The following is a 26,671-nucleotide window of genomic DNA, read 5'->3' on the forward strand; positions in this document are numbered from 1 at the left end:
ACGGCTTGTCGTATCTAATTGGCTGACAAGAGGCGAGGAGAACGCTCAAGGGGAGAGGGATTCGATGGGGCCGAGCCACTGCACTGAAAGTCGATAACCGGATGAAGAGGGTGGTGCCAGCGTCTACGATTGGTCGGCTTTCCCTTACTTAGCTTGCGGTGGCTGGTCGAAAATCGCGGCGACATGCAACGGAAGCTCAAGAATGACTCTAAAACGGACCCTTAACGAAGAGTTGGCAGAATGAGGGGGTAAACATGCCGAAAGTGCTCGAAAAGGTTACACAGCCACGCAAGAAGTTTTATTATACGCAAATACACCCATGTTCTCCGGCAGGCGCGAGTAGCCAGCGTCTGAGCGATCGGCGGCAGCCATCTTCTATTCCTTTCGGAACGGGGCAGCCTGCGGCTATTCCGAAGAAAATTCAGTTTTGTTCGGCATATTAATGCATCTTTATCGCATACACGTCACTTTGACGCGTAAGTTCTTGCGGTTTGTGACGTCACGTGACAGGCAGGTGAAGTGGGTGCAGCCCGAAAACTTTTTACCAATAGCCGAGGGCTGATGGCGAAAAGGGGTCGAATCAGAAATAACTGTTTTTCTTTTTTCTGTCAAATTATGCATAATCAGTGTGTACACATCATATCAGATGGGGAGGTATCGCGGTTTTCGTGACGTCGCGTGACAGACAGGTGAAGTGGGGGTGGTCGAAAAGAGTTTTTGACCAATCGTGGAGGGCTCATAGCGAAATTGGAATAGAAAAGTTTGGAATAGTTTTACGTTATAGCGCCCCTGCAGTGCTTTATTACAGGTTAAACTCACCGAAATGATCCCGAAACGAGGCTGACAGTTGGTCATAGATTGACGACGTCTCGAATCTGACAGACGTGTGGGACTCCATATCGCTGCTGAAAGTTAGCTTCTCTCGCTAGGGATAAAACTTGCTCCTGTGGGTGTGTAATAGTTCAAATTCTAGAAGACTATCATTCAGAATAAGTGTGTGTTTGTGTCGCTGTTATCTATGTACTTCATCTGAGCGCTGGTCATCTAGAATTTGAGCTTAGTTTCTCTCGCTTTTTTTCAAACCCATCTGAAACGTTTTGTCTGGCTTTCTTGCCCTCTGTCATTATGGTCTCAGTTTGTTCATATGTCGTTCGAGCTTCCAATCAAGACAGTTTCTTAATCAAGTTGCATCCCTTTCATAAATTGCGTGGATGCGGCATCTTACAGCGCGAGTGTTTGATTTTAGTGCGTGTCTGTCTTGGCGATATTGAATTACAATGCCATAAAATTAGTTGGTGCACACTAAACATTTTTACGCCCTTATGGGTGTGAATAGGGGTGCTTTCGGCATTTACACCCATGCCCACACCCTTCTAGCACCCTTTTCGGCCAAAGCACGCTATCACAAGGGTGGATACCACACATAAGGTGTGACTTTGCTCAAAGAAGGGTGTTAAATCGACGCCTGAAGGGTGTTGAACGTATTGATGCATAAATCTGAGTAACGTGTACACGTCCACGCATTAAGCAATGTGTGTATGTATTGCATTTTTAATGCGAAAGCGTTTCATGGCCTTTCAGGTAGGAAAGGTGGCGTTCTCCGCAACAACAATCCATACGGGACCCTGCTCATGCCAATCTTGTCATTTCCCTTGAAAGCATTCAGAACCGCGCCGCCCGCTTTATTCTCTCAAATTATTCACTTCATTCAAGCGTCACGTCCATGAAAAGAACACTAGGTGAACCTGATCTTTGGTTACGTCGCAAATACTTTCGTCTCTGTCTTTTTCATAGAATATGCTAATTTAACCCTTCTCGTAAAGAAAATCTTTTCACCACACCAAGTTCTCGTCTCGCATCGACCATCAACACAAAATTGATGTGCCATTCTTCCTTTTTGCCAAGAACAGCCACTGAACGCAACCGCCTTCCCGCCTCCACAGTCTCAATTTGTGACACCAGTAATTCAAGGTCGCCGTTCAAATTATCGTATGGTTTGATTTTCTATTTTTGCGCTGCATTGCAATTATTGCATATTTTCACCACTTCTTTCTGTTGTGCCTACTAGGCCTTGAATGTATATAATAAATAAATAAAATGTGAAGTCATCACCGTCTTTTATGACGTCAGTAGTGATACAGAAGGTAGTAAATACAACAACGTTAAGTATGAGCAATTATGGGTAAATAATGTGAAATAATGTGAATAAGGGTGGAATAAATTGCATTAAGGTTCGTACAAACTATAGCACGGTGGATTACGGGAGATTAAGGTAGAATTGTGAAGAACACGTGACAATGTATGAACTAACGTATCATGGTCACGTGACAATTGCAAGTGTAGATGCGTGAAGCGATTAAGTTTTCCCATTCCTAAGTGACTGTCGATATTTCTTCAAGGATTGTGATGTTACTGGCATGACGGCCACTCCAAAAATGTATCATCCAGAAAAACAACGCCCTTTCACTTACAATTCCATTATCATTATTTTTCGTGCTCACAGGAATATTAACATGCAATTAAACACTTCTAGAAAAACTGCAGTAGCAGAGCGAAAACACGAGAGCAACTTGCGCAATTCTGCACTAATATTTCGGTGCCCTTAATAGCCCAACAAAAAGTGGTGAAATGGAAGAAGCTGTTTGGATACATTGCTGAACAAACAGGGACGTGCTGTTGGACGAGCCTCTGCTGTACAATGGCATCAACGTACAATTTGCATGGTGAATCCATAAAGAAGACTTATAGAGGCGAGATCACGTTGGAAGTTCTCAAACCCGAATTTCCACGTACCTTGCCTAATTCATTCAGAGGTTTACTAAGCTACTGATCTGCTTTCTAAGTGCACCCTCAAATACAGCTTGTAAGGCTGAGCCTATATATTAAGGGCTGGTGTCGTCAACGCTGTAATTTCTTATCCAGAGCATACGCACTTGCAAACGCAGTCTTCAGTCTCCTCATGAATGTTTACGCGTCGCTGTCACACGACCAAGATGTGAGCGTCTTTATCGAGCCATGATATCGCTGAAACTACGCTGTGACCTCGCAAAGTTGCTTCGTTCGGACGCAGCGAATAATCTAATTGCACCAGCAGAAGAGCGCCGATCGTCTCGCTCACGGTCCCGATTTGTGTACTGTACCATCAGTGATGCAGCACAGACTGCGCCCCCCACCCCAAAATAAAATGCCCGGCACAAAACGTAGTAGCAACTACCCGCCTCACCGCTCTAGTTAGAGACCACAACGAAGCAGCAGCAAACAGGCGGCCATGCGAGCAAGCAAACCTGTCAGAATAAACGTTCAATTTGCGCGGCCGCCCCATGCCCAATGAAAAGCGACCGGAAGTGACGGCCGACGCTGTACCATCACTTCGGCGCGCAGCAGGACGGGAAGGCGGAAGCTGCGCCATCATGCTCGTTTTCGCGTGCGTTCGCGTCGCGCGCTGTGCGAAGTAATTTTAAACGTGTGATTAGTTTTGCGCGCGGGGTAGAAAAAGATGTGGCCCATGCTTTGTGTATTACTCGTGCCGCACTTCAAAGCAAAGCGTTCGTACGCACTGGAAGATGGATCCACGAAGGCTGAAACGAGAAGTTGCAACGTGCCGGTCGATAGTACTGGCATGATGGAAACTTTCAGGCAAGTGCCCGTTTATTTGGTATTTGTTTTGTTCGCTTTAGAATTATCTCACTGTGATCTCGTAGCATAATTCATAATTCGCTAATGTAAGAGCAAGAGCAGCTGCACTCCTACTAGGGCAAGTTAACTACCTCGATCCCGTCCCGTGTGACTAATGTTTGTCAAATTTACATCGGGCGTGGTGCGCCTGCATAGTTACGCTTTGTTTCTCAGAGCTTGAATGTTCATTGATGTGATTCTCTTGTGCGTTCAGCGCGGCTGCTTGTAATGCGGTCGTTCGCGCTTCAGTTAAATGTGGTCGACCACTTTTGCGTCGCGTAGAAAAGGACTGGCTTAGCCACCTTTCGAAGGAACCGGCGCGGTATTGGTTCTCCCTGATGCGGTCGCGTGCTGCTGTTGCTGCATGCCGGACGCCTTCAGCATTTTATCGGCTCGCTTTGTCTGTGCGTGTGCGCGTGCTCGCGCTCGGCTTGATTTGTGTGTGCGCTCAGCTCAGCTCGCTTTGTGTGTGTGTGTGTGTGTGTGCGTGCGTGTGTGCGCTCAGCTCAGCTCGCTTTGTGTGTGTGTGTGTTTGTGTGTGTGTGTGTGTGTGTGTGTGTGTGTGTGTGCGCGCGCGCGCGCGCGTGCGTTCAGTACATGCCGGTTTGTATGGGCCGGCGTGTTTGCGCGTGTCTAGTGCGTACGTGTTTTGTGAGTGTGTTGTCTGTGGGTCGATGTGTGTGCGTGCACGTGTTAGCGTGTCTGCCTGCATGCATGTATGTGTGCTTGTTTGTGTTCATCAATGTGCGCGCGCGCGCTTTTGTGTCTGCGCTTTGAGAGTGCGTATACTTGTGTGTGCGTGTGGATGCGTTTTGTGTGCGTGCGTATGTATTGCATGAGGCCGGTAGAGTTTTACTCGCAATAAAACTCTTCCGATTTGGTGCAGCGAGTGTTCCCGCCTGAAAGCCGAGTTTGGTTTCAAGCCACCCTGGACAACTGCTGTATGAGGCGCCGTTTCTCGGGAGGACCAGAGGGAAGGCGCCAAGTATACGCTTCGTCCTTTTTCCTCCCATGCCCTAATGAATCGATATCCTTGTTTTTTATTGTGAAAGGAACGTTACATCCAGAGCATAAATAAATGATTAGGAAATCTGGTAGTGTGTTTCGCCATTACAATAATTCCGATCTTAAAGACGTGGATTTCCCATTAGCCCACATTTCTTTTGATGCAGACAACCGCTGAAATTGTTAGCGGCAGGTTATTCGAGACGTTCTACGTATATAGCAATTGTCTTCAGGAGCTTTAATGAATATTGAAAATTTGAAGTGTTGTGCTTTAGAGGTATCATATATAAGCTTTAGGTCTCCGGGTAATTTGCATGCCCTTCAAGAGCTGTCGCCTATAGCCCTATTGAAATTCGTAACTACAGTTTGGAGCACTGGGGAAGCTAGAAGGCTTGCCCTGGCTCTCGAGAAAGTGTTTAAGCTGGAGGTGTAGGTTGAGGAGTTTGGGGTTGGTAACACAAAGGATTTTTTATGCCTTAGCAGTAGGAGTGACACAGGATAAAAAAAATGTATGTGTGTCAAGCACAGGAAACTGCTCATGTGGTAGAAGCATGTGTGCGTGTGTGTGTGTGCGCGTGTGTGTGTGCGCCCATGCATGCGTGCGTGTGTGTGAATTCTCTCCTCAAAAGGGAGTATGTGTGTGAGCTATTTCATTGCTGGTCTGTTTGCCAAGAATTGGAAGAAAACACAATAATCAATTTAACTTGAAATAATAAACTTCAAAGCATACTGGCGTACTGGCGACAGCAGCATACAAGCATGCAGCTGTGTGACAATCTTAATGCATGACTGCAACATCTGGAAGGAGGCTTGCTTCTTCAGTAAGCAGCACAAAGTCCATATTCTTGGCTTTTCTCGTGCAAACCAAAACGAGGCTCATTGCCAATGATCTTGTCTTTTGCTCTAATAGCATTTGTTTATCTTGTACTTAGAGCGTTGTTTCTCGCAGGTCATGCAGATGGTAGCAGCGATTTCACAATGCCCAGCCTTGGCGCCCCCCATCAAGAGCAAGCCACTTGCTTTCGCCTTCAGACAGATGGTTAACGTCTTCTTGAAAGCGGTTGAGAAGACAACATTGTAAGTAGATATAGTTGTGTAGTGTAATATAATAAGTCAAGTTATAATTTAAAACTCGGGCTCCTTGGCCGCCTAAGCTTGATATGATGTGCAGTTGTCGGTGGTTGTAAATATTGCCGATGGTACAGTGCATACTGCAGGTATGACTGCTGATCCAAAGTATACATTTGCATTTTCTTGATGGTCTTTCATAATGAGGATTTTCTTTGTGCAAGAATATTCACAGAATGCCGGGGCATTGTAGCATCATATTCTTTATTGTGCATTAACTGCTAATTTCGTATGACCTTCCTGCTACCAATTTATTTGCAGGAAAGGAATATTTGTTTACTCTCTGCAATGAGCTTGTTATTTGCTCATTGCATTGCACTCTTCTACCTTTAATTTATTCCCATACAATTATCAAAACCTTAAAATTTCAGCTGTTTTTATTTTGAATACAATATCAAAATCAAAATGCACCGGATTGCAATCTAGACTGCACGGGATTTGAAGAAATTACAAGAAACCAGGACCTCTCGGGAGCGTTAAAAAAACGTTTCCGCAGGTAATGTGCCTAATTATACTGAGCTAGCTGCTCACGAAAATTGCAAGCATATTTCATTTCACATAGTTTTGCAGGATATAGCAGGCCTATCATAGTCTCTGAGCACAACCTTACCTCATTTGCATCATGAAAATGTCTCATGCTTAATTTGGGACGAGTTTTGAAAAATGAATGTATCATAATTTTGAAACTACACAAAGTATTGGTTGAGGCTAGACAGTTTTCAAACAACTTGACCATGTTGAACTTAGCCATTACAGACGGAAAAAAAAACATGCACAGGAGCACTCATTCAATGAAATGTGATGCTTGTGGTTATTTTTCACATGCAAAATGTACTTTTAAGCGAGAGAGGGCAGGTAGCCAATTTACAACCATTGTGACTCATGCGGATAGTAGCAACACAGGATGAGAAATGGTTGTCTCTGAGGTTCATTGAATATGTGAAAACTCATATACAGTACCCTCCCCCCTATGAGGGGTAACCGTGCAATATGTTTTGGGCAAGAAAGACGATTGTTCTAGGAGACAAGAAATTTCAGGCTCTAGTTGAGAGGCTACAGAAAGAAGGACCATGTAAATAGTCACAGATTAACATAAGCTGCATCGGAGTGGCATCACAGTTTAGAGCATGAAGTGGGAGCATGAGGAAGGATCATAAGCTTAAATAAGGGAATACTACTTGTCAGTGCATTGCCAAGCTAACCCATTGAAAGAAGGGGGCGTGCTCTAAGAAAAATAGTTGACAACACATGCTAAGTTTTCGAGGAAAGTATGCCAAAATGCACATTCTTACTAAATTAGTAAATAAGAAATACACGATAAATTTTAGGATTCAGAAAGTGTCTAATAAACCGCATTGGAGAGTTGGATATTGTTGGGCTGGATGCATGTATTGCAGGGCAAATGAGAATGCCAGTGGGGATTCCCTCATTTTCATTTTGTGTGCACTCTCTGTAAAACAGTTCTCTTTGTCTCCTAGTGTAATAATGTTGTGTAAAAACAGTCATTTTTTAATGCCTTGTGCATTTCACTCTTAATGTGCAATATCCCGTAAGCTTCTCACCTGCAGTACTTATAAAGTGTAATGCAGATATATTGCAGATTTCATAATGTCAATTTTGTATTAAGGTAACATACACACTCTTGGACAAATGTCTGTTGTTGAGAGATGTCATTGGTAGTCTTTAAACTTTATTCACTCTTATTTTCTATGGTGAAAAGGCTACTGTAAATTTATGTTTTTGCTGCTGTATGTGCCTTGTGTTCACAATGACACAGTGGTTTAGCATTCACAGTAACATGCAATTCCTTAATTTGCAAAATAGAAACTTCTCCTACCTTTCACTTGTCTTGCCCAGTTGCCTGAGCGGTGCATTCTGCCCAGTCACATTAAGTTTGTTACTTTGAGGAGCTTGTGGCTTTATCAAATTTTCCGCAATGTACATGTGTAATTGCACGGACTGAATTCTCATGATTCTCTTCTTATTTTGCTAATGCAGGCTGCAAGATTCCAGCAATGCCATGCGCTGCATTTATTGGTCAAGATGCTCAGAGAATGGAGTCCCTGCACCTCGTGGTTAACCGTGAACATTTCTTTTTCTTTTGGAAAGCTAAAGGCCATTTGCTGCATCACTTGCATTGTTGCAGCTCAGATGTGTACTATATTTTTCTAATTTTGAATCAATATTGGCTATTCAGTATAAAAAATGACGTACAGCGTGAAGGACAAGGACTGCGAGAGACACACTCCACTGACTTTCAACAATATTTTATTGCGTTGCCACATCGTATGTGTATACACAGAGGGGTCATGCGCAGAAAATGAAAGCCAGACACAAGGGGTGTTCTAACAGCAAGTCATTGTAAAAAGAACATGGTCACTTGAAAAAAAAAAAAAAACATCACAATTTCTATCTGTTTAGATACAAAATTTCACTAGGGGTCAGCGTGATAGAGGGGGCACTAATGCACACACTACCCAGTTTTCTGGTGAAATCAGCTTCAATAATTTACCGGGTGAGCTGTGTCTCGCTAAAACTTCGGTATCTTAAAGAGGGGCATGCAGCCGCAGTCCCGGCAATGAATGCCCAAGTGGCCTTGAACAGTGTTATGGACGTTGTTATAGTGCTCTCTTAAACGATCATTTAGGCGCATGCCTATCTGTCCAATATATTTACTGCCTCAAAATGGGAATTTGGGAAACCACATTCATTGCACACATCGCAAAACGTTTTCTGTGCTCGGCAGAGCAACAACTCTGACGTGATTTAGGCGCGTTTACACACTTACAGAGCCTTGCCAGCTTTTCCGGGGCTGAGAAAAGGACTGTGATTTCTGCAGGTCCCCTAATCTTTTTTAGCCTATGGGAGACATCATGAACATACGGTAGCACTGCAAACCTGTGTCTTTCAACCGGCTGGTTCCTTGACCGAGCGTGCTCATCATGTTTTGTGCACTTCAGAAGCTGTTCCGCTATGGCTGAAATTAAGGCCAAAGGGTAGCCAACCCAAGAAAGGCAATCAGCCTGTGCAGCAACGCTATGTTGCATCTCTTGTGAGCAAGATTTATTGAGGCTGTTAAGGAGGCAAAGCTTCACAATATCTCATTTGACTTTGTTGGACAGACAGGCAGGCGCCTAAACAATCATTTAGGAGAGCACGATAACAACGTCCATAACACTGTTCAAGGCCACTTCGGCATCCATTGCTGGGACTGCGGCTGCATGCCCCTCTTTGAAGGTACGGAAGCCTTAGTGAGACAGGTCATCCAGGAAACTATAGAAGCAGATTTCACTAGAAAACTGGTTAGTGTGTGCGTTAGTGACCCCTCTATCGTGCTGACCCCTAGTGAAGTCTTGTATCTCAACAGATAGAAATTCTAATGTTTATTTTTTTCAAAGGACGATGTTCTTAGTACAGTCACTTGCTGTTAGACACCCCTTGTGACTCATATTCTGCGCATGCCCGCTTTTGTGCAAATATACTCGATGTGGCAACGTAATTAAATATTGTTTGAAGTCAGCGCAGTCTGTCATCTCTCGCAGTTCTTGTCATTCAAGCTGTACGTAATTTTATCTCATTAATTGCAAACTATCCCAAGGAACTACCCTTGTTCAGTATAATTATAATGTTTGATATGACCATTTGCTGGCAAATGTTAACAGTGTGATATTTAACTTGAACTTTTGCATGACTGCCTATGCCTGTGTTCTTTTAGTAACCAGAGTATGGCTAATTTATTAAACCATATTTGCTAATTTGCATGCTCACATGCTATAGCATGCCTTAATCTTGAATTACTGCATCTAAGTGCAAATAATTTAGAAATTTACTATGTATTTTAAAACACTGTCCACATTTTGTGCTCAGCAAAATCGTTTAGTCAACAGTGGTTTGTTTTTATCAGGCCTCCTGCTGCACTTTGCACCCAGGCACTAGTAGATGTGGAATATGCACTCTTTTGATTTATAGTAAGCAAAGAACCTATTTTCAAACTACATATTGTATATGTACCAGTGCCTTAGAGTTACAAAACAAAAATTTATAGAAACTGGTATTGTAGTTAGAAAAACCGCTACACAGCACCTTTAGCCCAGAGAACTCTCATTTCACAAAAGAGGACAAACTATGTAGGCGCTAAAAAATTCTACGTATTTTTTGTGCTCAAGTAATCTTGTTGGAAATAGAAAATTAGCAATAAGGCTCCTGGCATAAACCTCACTTAAAGCATGTCTATGCTTGGAAAGTATTCTTTCAGTCTGAAAAATGTTGGCCAGTTATGCTTTACATCGACTTTCCAAACTTTTCATAATGCTTTGCGATTACATTAGTGTACAAAATAACAGGTGTCTTTCTTGTGCGTTTGCTCTGCATTTCAATTGCTTCCCTAATTCACCTTTGAAATATGCCTTTTTTTAAGGCATCAAAACTTGAATTTTCGTTCACTGGAGCCTAATACTAAAAATTTATTCCTTTATGTGGCCCAAAACACTGCGAATCAACCCAGGCTCTTTCAGTGCCGCTATACATAGTTTCTTCTCTAATAACAGATTTGATCAATACATATATTTTAGGTACCTTTTTGGGGAATGTACATGTTCTTGTACTTACCGATGTGTTTGGTGATTGTGCATGATTATATTTCATGTGATTTATGTATATGTTGTACTCTGTATTGCAGCATGCAATAAATATATTTGCATTTTCTTGAAAATGCAGCATATATCTTACCAGTCTGTGTTGCATGGTATTTGGATATGGAAATCGTGATAACCTTGGTGTTGATATACATGCTCAAAAGTGTCCAAGTTTGCTAGGTTGTATTTGTGCAGTGAAGACAGGTTTTCCAATATACACCATGAATTACTAATATGTAATGTGATCCACACGTATAGGTGTTGTGTATGCCCATCGAAGCTTCAAGGCCGGCTGTTCGACAGTGCGTTTTGTAGCCGAACTTGAACCTTCTGGCACACGCAGTAGTTGCGCGTGGATCGCTGTACATAGTAGTAATTGAAGGCGTGTACTGCCGAATCTGCCTTCCATACACGCTAGAAATAAAAGGGTCTAGACCCTTCCAACACCCACACAGATGGGTGTTAATTTGGATGAGCAGCCTTACACCCTAAATTTATTTTGCTGGACACCCTTCCTTTAGGGTGCTATAGTGGCACCCCAACTGTAGGGTGTAGACAACAGCACCCTTAGGGTGTTCGTCTGGCAACAAACTGATTTACACCCTTAAGGGTGTTAAAATGTTTAGTGTGTGGCCGGCTCCGGAAACGCACATCTTATCTTTCGTGTGATCATTGGCCTGGAATGAGTGGGACAAACTCATTCTGCTTTAAAATAACTTCTGGACCGAGTCAGTAAAGCGTGAAATCGTTTTCGAGTGAGGTGGAGCTACTTGGGTGATCTCTTAATTAGTATTGGGTTCCGGTTCCCTTTAATCAACGAGCCAGTGTACACCGTCCACGTTCAAGCAGAAGTAAATAAGAAATATGTTGGAAATTCAATGAGAAACGAGATCCGTGGCACAAGCCTACCAACGTCTACAGGTAGATGGAACGAATTTGCCAGAGTACACTAAAGAAAATTTGCTCAAAAGAGTCGCAATCAATCACTGTGGACGCCTGAATAAAGACGTAAGAAATAACTAAACATAGTAAGAGAGGAATTAAACAACTGCAGTAACTGTGCCATTTTGTTGATGAGTATTAAGCACAAGATATAAACGTTCAAATGAGCTACAGAAAGAGATGCACGGTAAGTTCATTCATAGATGTTATATTTCAGTGTTACAAGGCAGTGAAGTTACCATGAAAAGTGGGGCCAACGTGCTCGACAATCCACTAAAAAAGGAGTACGAGATCAGTGCTTGTTTTATTTAAACCTATGCACATATCTTCCATGGTGTACACTAGAGGTTTTCAGAAAGGCATGCTTAATTAACAACAAAGAATTTTCTTGCAGATACGAACCATCTCCAGAGAATCGAAACATTTTGTTTCGGGTACACAAGTCAAGTAGCTAGCGTATTCACCGCCTGCGTCGTATACAACGACCTGAATTCGTGCAACGGGTGCATATCACAGGTACAGCGGTTGAACCGTCGAACGCGCTTCGCATAAGCAAGTCTACTCACACAGAGACGCCTTATCTGAAACACCTTATCGGAGACTCGCGTTTGAAAGGTGTGTCACGCGGGGGCAGGCAAATAAAGTTCACCGATGATTACGATACTGCTTAATGCAAAATTCGAACGCAGCTGTAGGCCTGTTTTCATTTCGCGATATATGGGATGGCGCGGACAATTTGCCTCGTGCGGCATGTAAAAAGGGAGCGAAATGTGGCGCGACTGTCTCTTTGTTTCCGTATAAGGCATCGGCGGCATTGTCTGTGAACATACGACGCGTGCTACTCTAGCGCCATCTGGTAGCCATCGTCGGCGCAAGGCGGCCTTTATTAGGCGGCCTAGCACTGCGCTTTTCCTTTTACACTTTCGTCATACCCTCCTCCTCCGCTTTCCTCCTCGCGCTCTCTTCGATCTCGCCGTCTTTCACCCGCGCCCTGCGTACGCTCTTTCATCCTTCGCTGTGCTCGTTCGCTCGGTTATGAGGACGCTGAGGGACGACGCCGACGCTCGCCGCAAGAACGAGCGCCTAAGAGCTGCCCTCTAAAGAGGAGAAATGCAGACTGTCTCCCAGCATGCACGGCCAACACATTGGCTGAACCCGTCAAGCTGCGCCAGCCTGACCTTCAGTTGTGATGTTACGAGCTCTATACCGGCCTGTAAAAGGTCCATTACTGCTCACCGCGCTTTCGGCAAAAGTTCCACGAAGGTGTCGTCGTTTCGCCGATCGCAGAACGCTGTCACGCATTCACATATTGTACAAGATATGGTATGGCAACTCGTCTTTCTCTTCGCAGTGGATATCCCTTGCACCATTTATCTCCGCACGTCGGAAAGGACCACAAACTCCTAAAAAGAATAGTAGCACGCTATCCTTCATTTTCTGTTTCGATGGTTTCGATTGATTGAAACTGCCTTCAATGTCGCTTTATGTAGCGCGCAGTTCATTCACTTCAAGAATACATAATCCACGTTTATGTAAACACGTAGCCTGTACCTGTTATGCAATGTTTCTAGAACAGTGAATGCATACATGTAATCCTTGTAGTACACTCTTTGTCAAATGTACAAGGGGCGCGTGGCCTTCCACAGTCAGGTTGAATACAGGCTCTTCAATTGGGTTCCTGCGAAGTGGCAAATACAAAGAGCGAGTGGTACGATATGTCGATGCGAACTTTATAGAGACGTGAGGTGAAATATTTTCCATGTTTTCCTTTCCTTTAGTAAACAGGAAGGAATGGAGACAATTTTGATGACATCCGAGCCTAATATTTTGTTCTGTGCAGTTCTCCTTTTCGGATAGATGCCAATTTAGAAAAGCGACTGTCTAAAACATAAAGAAAAAGCTGTGTTCATGTTCATGTTCAGGAAAACAGGAGTATGTTCATGCTTGTGTTGTTTCTCGGTGAAGGAAGTAAGATAGAATCTTCTTGTTTATATCGGGCGGGACAGTTCGATTCAATAATCCCGCTCAGACATCGACTGCAAGAAGTCACCTTTTGTTCAAACCGACGTCCACGTATTCCTGCATTATATGTAAAAGTTATCGATATCCTTATTGCTTGTTTTTATTCTTGAGTGAGGCACGCCAGATTGCACGTACAAGAGCTAGTTTATGTGAACGGAGAAACTCAGTGGCTGCTTCAAGATGACGCGCAGAGTCGATGTAAGCAGCAAAGAATAAAACATTAATTTCTTTCTCCTACAAATTTTAACAACTACGTGCCTAATTTACAAAATGGCCTGCAAAATCTTCAAAGTTAGGTGAAAGAAATTATCGAGTCGCGGTTGTTCCTAAGATAAAGCAAGTCGGATGAGGGATTACACGGTGGATTGGAGAGAAGAAGGCGGACTGGAGGTAGAATGCGTGCCTGCCTTGATGCTGCCAAGTGGGGTATAATAACGCTTTGAGCGAGACTGTGAGAAACCTTGAAACTCCTGCAAGCGACGCCCTGAGTAGTTTGCGACCTACACCTTTAATGGGCGCATTGCTGGGCTCTCGCGCAGAGCTGTAGCGCGCGTGCGGCACCTCAGGACAACTGTGATTTGCCATCGTGCGCTAAGTTATCTGTCGCGTGTATAGCGGTGATGCTCCGTGATAGTCGTACGTACCTCAAAAGCTGAATCCCTACTTGGGAGAGCTATTCCGCGGCAGGCTCTTATATAAACACAGGGGAATATATAAATCGTTTTCCGCTGCAACCACGGCACAAAATCTTGTTAGCTTTGTTATGTGTAAGAGGTAAAGCTAACATGTAGTATGTGTAGCAAACATATTATTTTAGGCTATTGATTGCTTATTGAAAACTGTTCAAAACAGCAATATTTCCAAAGCGTCACTGTCACAGCAAAGAAAAATGTTGCCAGGATTATGTAAGCTGCACCTAATAAATTATACATCGAAAGCGGACAAAGTTTATATATTATATGCCACTCTGAAATATGCCACTAATACGCGAATAGCAATTGTGGCAAACATCGTAACACATATATGTAAGCTGTGAACTAATATACGGGGTGTTCAAAGTTAGACTTCCTGGGTTTAAAAAAAAAAGATGTGACGAGGTGCACACAGAAGCCATTTTTCTACCTAGGTTATGCGGCCAGGCGGTCGCAAACTGTGAGGGTAATTGTCGGTGTAATGTGAGTACCTCATTAAATTCGATAATTTACTTTTTATTTACTGCAGTTAGCATGTATGCTTATATTACAAATTCAGAGGTGGTGCCATTTGGTGACTATTACATGCTGTACAATTTTAGTATCGCGCCTGTGTGCCGAGTTATGCCCGCCTGAGATTTCAACCCAAGTCGCCTACTTACGCGTGCGAGATGGCAGCACCCGCTATGAGGCCCCTCCCTAGTGTAACGCTGCTGTTGCGTATCACGCTCCGTCTGATAAGAATGCGGGGGGACAGGCGACGGTGATTACTTTTCGTCCTTGGCCCCCGTTTTCGTTCGTGGCCAGCGAAACCGAAGAATGACGTTGCGTGACGGCTTGGCCCAGCTCTTTTTTTTTTTGAAGCTATGACTTGCAGAGTTAGAGACAAAGCGCGGTGCCACCATACACGTACTGTCGAACCAATCAACTGGAGGGTTACGATACTAGCTTTGTTGTTGCTTATTTGTTTTTGCATTTCGAAGGCTCAAAGTCATGCAAGCGCTAAGCATAAAACAAAGGCGACAGCAGCCGGGCTGCACTTTAGTTGCCTGCTGTGCTCCGGGGACGCTGTACCTTGCCGAAGTGTGTGATTTGAGGGTCCTGCAAGGCCTACACCTGAAAAAGTACTGTGAAATAGAAGGACGGCTGCAAACTGACGTAAGTAGTGAACTTCATTGGTGTATGTATGCCTGACGATGTATGGTGTGGCATACTTGGGGGCAGAGTCATTGGCCCTCACTTCTTCGAAGGAAACCTTGACGGAAAGAATTATGCGCACCAAATTCTTCCTGGTGTCATCGATAAATTTGCCTCGAGTCTCCCTCTTAACGACCTGCGGCAAGTGTGGTTCCAGCATGGCGGGGCCCCATCACATTTCTCCTAAGCTGCAAAGAACTGGTCAAACTGTAACTTTGCACGGCAGTACATTGGACGCGAAGGAGAGATGTTTCGGCTGCCGAGATCCCGTGATCTCTCTCCACTGGACGTCTTTCTGTGGGTCTACGTGAAAGATCGCGTTTACGCAGTTGAGCCCACCGATGTCAACGGCATGAAGATGAGAATAGTTACCGCCTGTGGAAGCATCGACCCAGAAATGCTGCGCATTGTCCACTAGACACAAGACCGGTTCATGTGGTGTGTTGCGGTGGAAGGCAAGCATTTCGAACATTTTTAAACCATTATTTTCATTGCGATTGTCATAATTCTAAGTTGAGTAAGATTTCATATCACTCGAAACTAATATTGTGTAAGCAATGGTATATTTGAAGCAAATTTCTAAAATGTTTGCATGTTTTGTTCGTATGTACGCCATGAATTTAGACGGTACTTCTTTTTGTTCTTTCATTCTCACTTCCGAAGTAATGCCGGAATCGGAGCTGTGTGTAACTAAATAAATAAGAATTTGACTACGTTGACACGATTTCATGCTGTGTCATGAAAACTGGTAGATGCGCTGTAATTTTAAGAAGGTGACATAGAGAATACAGGCCATTAACTCGCGTTTCCTAAGCGCTGACAATGTAGGTTCGTAAATTCTCTTTACGCACGTGCAAGGCGCCTGGAAACTTTAGGGGTTAATAATGTGCCGTATGGCAGCGGACGCTGTCACTTTATGCTGTGAGATGGCATTGATTTCAATCATTCTGCAAACAACGCTCCCATTATTATGAAAAAGAAGTAGACCAGCATCGCTGCACTTGAGTGCACAAGAAGTCTTAAGTGGCACGGCGTCTTAATTTGTCGCCCACTCTACAAGCAATGGCTCAAAGAAACAGGACTCGTCTCGCATCGCCCGCACATTCATTCTTCGGTTTCGCTGGCCAAGAACAGAAACGCTGGCCGAGGACGAAAATTTATCACCATCGCCTATTGCTCCACATTATTGTCGGACGGAGGGCCATACGTAACAGCTGCGTCACACTAGGGAGGGGCCTCGCATGCCTATTTAGATGGCTTTGGCGGAATTTCCGACGTGCATATCTCAGTACACAGGCGCGTTACTAAAATAGTACAAAATAGAAGGAATAGTCACCAAATCGCACCGCCTCTGAGTTTTCAGTATAAACGTACATGCTAACTGCAGTAAATAAAATGTTAATTATCGAATTTAATTAAATACTGACATTACGACGGCAATTATTCTGATAGTTTGCGACTGCCTGGACGCATAACCTAGGTAGACAGGTGGCTTAGGTGCACTCCTGTTCACATTTTTTTTAAAAAGCCGGAAAGCCTAACTTTGAACACCCTGTTTAATAATTGGCCTCTTTAGATCATCTAATGAATGCGCATTACAGAACAATGATATTTGTCTTTGGTGCCGAGTTACAGATTTATAAACCTAATGCTCCTAAACTTTTTAAGTTTACCGGTATACAGGAATAAAAAAAATGCAGGCCGTAAATGCAAACTTTTGTTTTATACAGACATTAAAGCGCAGCCTTTTCCCACCCAAATGTAAAAAAAGTGTATTGTTCACATCGCACCAGGGGTTGTTTCATAAAAGCATTTCTGCTTTTTACATATATTTGAATAAGTGTCATAGGAGCTCGCGCCGAGCTGAAGCTTCCTCTGAAGTGTTGCTCGTTCTTGACTGGATAAAGATCGTCAGGTTCTAGTCGCTTCCACCCACGCCAACGCACTCTCTGCAGCCGGACAGTACAGCTGTTACCTTTTGTCAACTTTGTGAGTGAAAGCTGTTCTCAGGGAAGCTCGGGCACTCGTTGATCGCGTGTATATGGGGGCTATCTTGCGGGGTGCGACAGGCTGGCGCAGACATTCAGAGAGGCTCCAGCGTAGGCCGTCGCTGTGATGAAGAGACTTTCTGTCGCAACCATGTGCCGCTTTGCGGGGAGGTGCAGGTATGGTAGCGACGGTATAGTGGAGCAACTTCCGGACTGCACTTGTGGGATATTTTGTACAAAAACTTTCGGACGCAGGTCTTTTAAAATTGTTGGTACGTTGCCCTTATGATCACCGGTCTACCCGCTTGTCCATGGCTACAAGGCGTTGGCGCTTTTTTCGAATTTTGATAAAGGTTTCCATAAAGTGTGAAGTTCTCACAAAAAACTTGAAGCCAGTTTTCGGGTCAATATTTCCCCGTAGATCTGCGCAAACTTGAGCTCATTGCCCATGTTGGCAAAAAAATTCTCTGTTTCTTCCGCCATGTTCCCGATTCCTAATTTTTAAAACCCATCAATAAAAGTGCGGCACCTTCCTGCGGAGCTTTAAGAATGGCGATACATGGTAATCGATCACAAATTGATAATAATCTATTCATTAGCATTTAAGCTATTCGTTTCGGCGAGCTCATCGTATTTGAGAAATTGAAGCGAGCTTTCCCCGCGCAAGCCATATCAGCTTTTGCATGGGGGAAAAATGCGATGACCCGCCGTATGGGGGTATGACGAATTTCGTCTATCACATCGCGTGAAACCAAAACTAGGAGGCTGATGCGAGAGAACAAGGCCTCGCCCTTTGAGGCAGCGTTCTTTTTACGCCGTCCAGCAACAAGAAGCCGGCAACAGCAACAGCAACAAGATGCGGCTACGGGCTGTTCACTGTCGCAGCGCTTAGACTGCCCGCTTCTGGGTGACGTAAGCAGAACGTCGTCTCGAGGGGCGCGGTGTTGCTCTCAGTGCAGCCGCCTAGTTCCTGTTTGAATCACGCGCTCTGATAGCCGAAATGCGTTGTACCACCATGCCGCGGGTAATCGCATTTTCCCCACATGCAAAAGTTGATATGGCTTGCACGGAACGCTCGCAATAGTTAAGTGATTGGCGTTTGTTAATTAGCGACTAATTACCCCGTATCACCCGCCACCCCGTGTTCACTATCACTGACGGCATGTGTCCGAAGGAACCGTCATGTTATTTCAAAAAGGCTTTTTTTACGTATTACTTAAAGTCTTCGTAGAAACACCCGGTATATTGCCACGCGGACTTATTTTTCTCAGTGACCGCCTTTCAGCGGCTGACAAATGTTCAAAACTATAGTCCAGCGCAAGGCGCGCCTTTCTGTATCGGAAGTTTCTCGAATGCTATCGATAGCTCTATCTGTTGTTTATGATGATGCTAAGCTTGTGCAATCAGATTGCATGGGGGACGAGAATAGTGGTGCATGTTCTAGGGATTCAGGCGAGCCCCAGCAATTGCGCTGGAAGGACTAATGAGTCATGTATAAATAGCCGATGCGCCTGACCGCAGGTCATATTTTCAATGATTGCCAATTTTTCTTGCGCTATCGTTGTGCTTTGAGTGTAGTTTGTTTTCCCTGGGCACAGGTTCTCCATTAAAGGTTTGTCCCATGACCTACAGGTTTTCTACTGTCTGGTTTTTTACCGTCACGCAAAGTCACAATGTGCTGACAATAAGTGAAATATATGCAGGCAATATGCGGGACATGGGTAGGCTCGGGGTTCGACTCCCACTGGTGTATATATATATATATATATATATATATATATATATATGTTGTGTGTGTGTGTGTGTTTCTCCGTCAACCAGGAATATCATAAAGCAATAAACTGCAAGACCGTTAAACTAAATGATAAACCAGGCAGCCACTAAAAGTCAAGGAAAGTTACTTGTTCTTTATTATGCCGTCCTCACTCTTTCAGGTCATGTCAAAAGGCACCCACCTAGTCTATCGCAAGCATTTCTGCCAGCGGGGCCGATATAAGCCAGAACGCAATGAGAGAATGCTTTGCACTTTTCACATGCCCCCTTCCGCCGTCCTCCATCCACCTGGTGCATCCTATTCCTCTTGGCATGAAAATATTTTGTTGTATAGGTAACGACTCACTCGCACCCTTAATAACATTATTACTCGATGCGGGTAAGAACGAATGTATGGCGTCAGTTGCTCAAACTTTCTGCTTCCACTCACTTGGTGCTAGCGGTGAGCTCCCTAGAGGCCTTCACGCAATGAAGCCCAGCTCATGCTCGAATCGTGCCTGGAGAACACTCGAAACCGGCCCTTGCTCTGTCTTTTTCTCTGCCTCACCGGCGGCCATAGATGTCTGTCACACTGTCTATAATGTATATTCTCTGCCGTGAACCTAAGATCACTATTGGTTAGTGCGGGTGATTCGTCAGCTTAAGAGTGCGAGGACGTTGATAGAATTAGTGCCTCCTATGGAAATTCCTTTTCGTTCTGCAACGCTTCTCTTATTCTTAACCGCATCTATGCTGGCGTCTTCCTTCTTTCTTTTTTTTTTCTTTGACCCGCCGTGGTTGCTTAGTGGCTTTAGCGTTACTCTACTAAGCCTAATGGATCAACTACATCAACCAGTTCTGGTGGCGCTGTAGTTATGCCAATGGGAATAACCCGGCGGTACAGGACTTGCCATATTACTACGTCTACAGCTGCAGAGCTTGCAGCTCTCCGCGACGCGCTTCATGTGATAAAGTGTTCTGCGATTCAAGGTCGGCCTTGGAATGTGTGTTGTCGTTTCTCCGACATGGAACTCACGATCAGCTCACATGCGAAATCGTGAAACATGTCCATCACTTGAGAGAAAAAGGCCATGATACCAGGTCATTGCGGTATCATTGGAAATGATGGCGCTCATAAGGCCGCTAGGACGTCAAAGAAAGAAGATCGCTGCGTCCCCATTCCTCCTCCCTCAAGGACAGACTCTGCGAGACAAATTCGCACTCTAGCATGCACACTCTCCGTAGTAGAGTGGAATACCACACACAGAAGGCTCACCAGAGTGCACAGACCTGCACCTGCACAAACCCTGCACTGCAACTCAGACCCCCGGCGGGACTGTACCGACGCGAAGCGTCTCTTTTTTGTCGGTTTTGGCTGGGAGTTGCTGCCTTCACGAAAGCTTACTCAGCACTAATTGGAACGGCTCATAGTCCTGGATAAGATGTTTGCGGATGCAAAGAGAGTATTGACCACTTATTGTGCCACTGTCCTCAATTTCAAGCGCAAAGACAAGATTTGTCCAACGCCTTATGGAAACTAGATGATCGTCCTGTGAGTGAACAGACAGTACTAGAGCACTGTCCTCACCCATCACGGCTCAGAAGTCAGTGAAGGCCCTTTTGTGCTTTCTGAGAACGTCTGGTTCGCACGAGTGCCCGTCTCTATACCTTCTCTCTCTTCTCTCTCTTCCCCTTCTCCCTTTCCCCGGCGTAGGGTAGCCAACTAGACTCTTCACTGGTTAACACCCCTGCCTTTCTTATATCCCTCTCTCCCTCTCTCACGCTACTAAGCATGAGGCCACGGGATAAAATTCCGGCTACGGCAGTTGGTGGGGACGAAATGCAAAAACACCCTTGTGCCGTGCCTTAGGTCGGCGGTAAAGAATCCCAGGCGGTCGAAATTAATACGGCTACGGGGTGCCTCATAATCAAATTGTGTTTTTGGCAAGGAAAATCCCAGAATTTAACTTTTTCTTTCTTTCTCGGCGCAACATGATAAACGCTTACAAAAGCCTACCATGTTGTCAATGTAATTAAGCGCGCGGTTTGTAATATGCTCCAGTGGTGCAATTGTCGAATTCCTTAACACCATCGAGGACAATTACACGGCTGAATTCTGGTCACTGCAGTACAATAAATTCAGGGTCCATCCACAACATTCTTCTCTTGCACGTGGATTCAAGGACGAAAGCTATTGCAGGTGCCAGTTAATCGGAAATAAATACTTAGATGGGCATTAAAACAACGCGTCAATATTTTTGAACTGATTCTTATGGGGCACTGGTGCTAGTGAACAAAGAAGGGAGGCTTTAAGATGGCACTCACGCTTGCATAGCGCTTTCTACAAAGACAGGACGTCATTGTAGAGTAGCCAACTGGCACGGTGAAAAAAAATACTGCTTAGAAAAACAGGTATTGAAAGTGTAATGAAAATAGAAGGGGACTTTCACTCTACAAACGGGGTGTTGATGGTATATAGACTAGCAGTGAAATATGCCGACCTGTCCTCTTGAAATGCTGAGAAGAAAGTGCGACTATTAGATCGAGAAAAGAAGCTATGTGCACAATCAAGAAGGTTAAGAAAGTATCTCTGAGGGAACATTTGTGATCGAAGTACACAAATCGAAACCTGATTCTATAAGGTTGTCTGCAACTAAATTAGAATGAAAGTTTACATCACGTGTAATGTGATTTTTTGATGACACGTCATTGACATACAGCTCGGAAGCAATAACGACGTAAATGAACGCTGCGTTTCCTTGTTATCACCTTTTCTCCTTGCATGTCAGAAGGTGTTGGTCACCTGTCATGACAAGTGTTTATCACCTGTTAGAAGTGGAAAGAAATCGCAATCGCTGCAAGTTATTTGCGCGAACGGTGATTCACACCGCATGACTCTATTTAACTTCTTTTGGGGTGTTTCAGTGCATATTTACTTTACTCGCGTCTTTTCATATTGTGTCTTGCATTCTTCCGCCAAAAAGAAGAATATCTCCACGCAATTTTTTCCTACTATGGTGAAAGTTTGTTCAATGGTTGCTAACATCAATGGCACGTTATAGTGCCGTTTTTTCCGAGTTCTCTGGGACGCTGGAAAATCTAGCTGCATGATCTGCTGAGTAAACGGAAGTATCAGGAATTTATTCACATGTTGTACCACTGGCGTAATTGGTTTCAAGAGGAAGGAGTTGGACATGTTCCGTCATTTTGTTCGGATCCAGTCCTGCGTAGCAACAACGCCCACTAGTTCATGGAAAAGGGGACACAAAGCACCCATCTTTCTTCAGTTAAGAAAGTATCGACTATGCCGACACAGGCAAACATGAGCACGGATTTATGCGTTAGCTGGATGCCTTAGTCACGTTGGGGACTGGGAATACGCGAGTAACGCAACTCGACAGAAAACTTGAGAAAACAAGCGCCAAGTGGTTTTCCAACCAGAACCAACTGGCCCAGCAAGCAGTACTTCTACAGCTCGACAGAGAGCAGCCCGAGAAGGAGGAGCGAACAGGGAAAAAAAGGGAAGGAAAGTTCTTCACTGGCAAGGACACACCCAAATAGCGATGCAATGGAAAAATATCTGTAAATTCGAAGGCTGCTAGATTTGAATGAAATTTAGAAAGCATGTCTACCGAAAATTCTAAGCCTCTTGCCAAATTTCCCACTGCTGAGTTAATTTCGGAAGAAGTTATGTCTGATGCAAGCATCAAGTCTCAATGCTTGATTGATTAGACAATCGTTTGTAATTTAAAGGATTCGCTGTGATGCCTATGTTTCAGATTGTCTAAGGAATACCCAGTGTGTGCTGTAAGTTTGGTGTCATTTTGTTTACTTCATTGTTCTTAGCAAATGAAACAATCCTTCCAACGATTACGTTGGGTTTTTTTCCGCGCTTCGAAAATTTCTATTCTTCATTGTGACAAATTGAGAAAATTGAGTTGAGAAAAACAAAACAACTCAAATAAAGAAATACAGTCCTCATTTACATTACTGAAAACGCTTTTGCTCATGAAACAGTTTAAAGTTAGGTACCTGTTGAGCGATATGGATTTGATAATATTTTTTATATTTCGGCTTGAGTGAAAAAAAGAAAGGAAGAGAAAGGCATGAGAAAGACTAGTTTAGAATTTCAGAAGTGACTACCGTCGTTTTCCATGAACACACGCTGCATTATATATATCTTCTACAAAATTGAAACCAACGTGTCGAATTATACATTTCTGCGAAGCCTTATGCGAGGTTTCAGAATTTTATGACGTGCCTCGAAATTGAACATGTACGGTTCGGGAGCATTTCCGCTAACTTGATCTTATTATGCATGATGAAGTGGTTAACGCGGCATCGCAATTCAAAGATGAACATCAGTGCCTTAGCGAGCCTAGTAAGTTCCAGTGAGATTTTTTGAGCACTGTGGAGAAAGAACTTTAGAATATGATTTTCGGAAAGAGCGTTGAATAAACAATGTCGTAACCGTGCAGTGAGCCGTCGCAGCTCGGAGCAATCGTTCCGCGTTGCCCGTTCGGAAGCATGTTCCACTCATTCAGCCGACGCAGGCTATGTATTTAGCTAAGTGAGGGTTAAGTACTCATTGTTGCATGGATTAGGGTTTGGATATCTCCCACTATAAACATCGGAGATGTGGTTGCGTGGCGCGCTTTGATGTCAGGCTTTGACAGAGGTTGCAAAACAGCATCCGAGCCAAACACGATATGGAGTTAACGATCAGTACACGAAGCTGAAAATTGCTGTCGTTTCCTCCACAAGCCGTTGTGTGCGCGTGCGCGTGCGTGCGTGTGCGTGCGTGCGTGTGCATGCGTGCGCGCGTGTCTCTGTATGTGTGTGGAGAGCGAGAGAGAAATACGATGGGGAAAGCAGGGAGGCTACGCGGAAGAGAGGCTTCTGGTTTACTATACCTGGACTGAGGTAAGGGGATTGACTGCTAAGAAAAAACAATCGTCGGTTGCGTGTGTGCGCTGTAACGAGACCAACTGCAAAGATCACCTTAAACAGTTTCCTCGCTGCTACTGTCATCAGAAGCACCGCTGTCGGCCACTCCAATACGGAAAGTAAGGGATTTTGGGAGACTTCTGCGAAGCCAATATCGGAAAAGTGATGTCGATTTGTGGTTCCTTATTGGACTCAGGCTAAAAATATTTTGCTGCAGAAATATTTTCAGTGAGAAAAGGAAGCTGCAAATTTCTAAAACGACCTCTTTGGTTTATCTAAAATAGTTGTTTTATTACTCATCCTCCCCGCTTCTTTGTAAGGTTTGGCATATCTTAATTATTTTCAACGTCAAGATACGCAATGCTGCTAGTCTTGTTGTATAGGTTAGGTTGCTTCTTCAATTTCTTACTTTGTGAGGTTTTCAACTGATACTGCGTACGTACTGGTGGACAGTGCGTTGTATCGAGGGCACACAAGTAATGCAGATGGAATGTCGAAGGGGTTAACGGAAGCGCTTCAGCAATTAGTACATTTCATCTCTCAGAACAAATTTAATTACATGGACAAACAGACAAATGCAGCACCTTCGGAGAAGCATATACACCTCCGTAAATATTTGAGGAGGAAGGACTCACTTAAGTGCAGCATAATTTGTTTGGAGGCGTCTTGCCACCACACATGAACCTGTCCATGGGCTTCTGGTCTTGAAGCGCAGGTAAATGTGAAAGAGGGAAGGTCAGCTGGCTCTCCGACCTTCATATTTTCTTTCCCTTGTTGCTGCTATCCAGTCTGCCCAGACTTTTTCTCTGTCCGAAGAACGAGCTAATATTGACTAATCGTATGGAAGTTCCCAAAACGTTAGCTTCAGCCTTAATCGACCGATCTGTACGGGACGTTTTGAGCTGTTTGCTTGTCCTGCTGTTTACTTCTGTGAATTATAGCCTGTAATACCTGTAGGTTGTTCTCTTACAAGCTTAACTTATGGTGGCCGTAAAGGTTGCCTTCAATTCGTATAAGGATTCGAAAAAGGCTTACAAACTCAGCTAGGTCAGTGCAAGTCATCGGGACATAAGGAGTTATATACCGTTGCATGAGTTTTCAGGTGCCGACAAAAGTTTGTTGTGGCTTTACGTTTATGGTGCTTCCTAATACAGCACACAACTTCCCGCTTGGCCTTGCATTATGGACTCACGTCGCTCTGTCATGACACTTCACAAAATAAATAGGTTTGCATTATTTGTCCTTTTTCGTGCTGTTAGTGTGGTGAATGTTCTGTGTTTGTTGTTTTGTCTCTCTTCTTTTCTTTTATTCCTCGCCAGCTCACCAGAATCAGATGTCATTAAACTTTCTGTTTTTTTTTTTACACAGGACGGCAGTCATTCGCGACAGCTCTAATGACAAGGTTCTCGAACCACTGTGATTTGAACGCTCTATGTTCAATTTTGAATAAATAATACGCACACACATTTAACACAAGCTTTATCTGTAACCAAGAATACAACATGATACGGTTCCAAATGCAACCTTCTTTATCAGCCGTCCCTGAGCGTTGGTGCAGAACATAGTGGTCGAAATCTAATCTACACGAAAAGGACCATCACAAAGTGTTTGACTTTGGACAACTAGACTACCATTTTTATTTCTTCCCTAACTTGTTTACTACGTTATTGCTACTTACGTTCCTACTTAAACCACGGATGCTGTCGCCATACAAATCGGATCACGTTCGCCATGAAAACTAAGGATTGTAGCCCCGAGGACGTGCAGTGGAGCAAGTATGTTAGAACATCACAAGAACATCATTGGCTGAACTGGTGGCAATGACTCCGAAGTGTGCCTGAGCCAAAGAGATATTCGTCTGAGAGAAAAAAGAATGACAACATTAAATACGCCCTCAAATAATCGAGTTGTCAATACAAGAGAAAAAAGAAAGATCTCACAGCGGAGTTTTTCGAGGTCGTAGGGGAATGTGATAGGCTGGCTGTATCGAAATGAGATTTTAGGAGCGAGGAAATGAGTTAAACTTCACTTCAGACCTGGCTAAGGCCTTCCACGAAAAGCACACAAGCAAAGCACCATCGACGGGAAACCAGCAACAACAACAAAACAAAATACATATGTAGCTGAAGAAGGTCAACATGAATGAAACGGTTCCCGAAATCTTCCTGCCTCGTTTCTCCCAGTAGCTGGGCTCGCCGTCTCGTGAGAAATCTCCCTCGTATTGTGCTCGCTTCTTTGCTTCTAATCCTTCCGGGTTGTTAAATATAATTTGATGTCGTTAAAAACGCTGCGCAGAAAACAATAAACGGATATGAAAGATATGAAAAACTCTGGAAAACAAAACAATCGTATTACCGGTTCAGCGAACTGGTTAAGATTGGTGCACCTTTCGTCTAAACTAGCGGAAGCATATTACAGGCGCGGCGTCTTTGTCCACGTCCCTTTTACGTGCACGTAATTTATTATTGGTGTTTTATTTGTGTCTATAACAAACCATTGGGTATTTCTTAAGGCGGGGAAGGAAGGATATATATCAATGCGTTATAGCGGAACCGACCAACATTTCCTCAGTTTAATTCATACGCTCCTATACTAAGAAATACGCAGGCCAGCGATCTATTTGGGCTCTTAACCAATATTAATGCGTCAGCAGCTGCCTTTCACATGCAGCGGGCACCACAAACTACTC

General features: G+C 44.0%; 2 long non-coding RNA genes across 3 annotated transcripts in view; both read left to right on the forward strand.

The window, feature by feature from the left end:
- Positions 1-3,394: 3,394 nt before the first annotated feature.
- Positions 3,395-9,046, forward strand: LOC135901741 (uncharacterized). 2 transcript variants are annotated; one of them, XR_010564258.2, is made up of 3 exons: positions 3,395-3,636; positions 5,630-5,757; positions 7,807-9,046. It is a non-coding gene; the product is annotated as an uncharacterized lncRNA (long non-coding RNA). The 2 variants fall into 2 exon arrangements; XR_010564257.2 differs by lacking the exon at positions 3,395-3,636 and adding an exon at positions 4,649-4,660.
- Positions 9,047-15,061: 6,015 nt separating this feature from the next.
- The window catches only part of LOC139057657 (uncharacterized), a 65,223-nt gene continuing 53,613 nt past the window's right edge, over positions 15,062-26,671 (forward strand). Inside the window, exon 1 of the long non-coding RNA XR_011512967.1 lies at positions 15,062-15,256. This is a non-coding gene — a long non-coding RNA (uncharacterized lncRNA). The remainder of the gene's footprint in view (positions 15,257-26,671) is intronic.

The sequence above is a fragment of the Dermacentor albipictus genome, chromosome 1, assembly GCF_038994185.2.
Source record: "Dermacentor albipictus isolate Rhodes 1998 colony chromosome 1, USDA_Dalb.pri_finalv2, whole genome shotgun sequence".
NCBI classification, from domain to species: Eukaryota; Metazoa; Arthropoda; class Arachnida; order Ixodida; family Ixodidae; genus Dermacentor; species Dermacentor albipictus.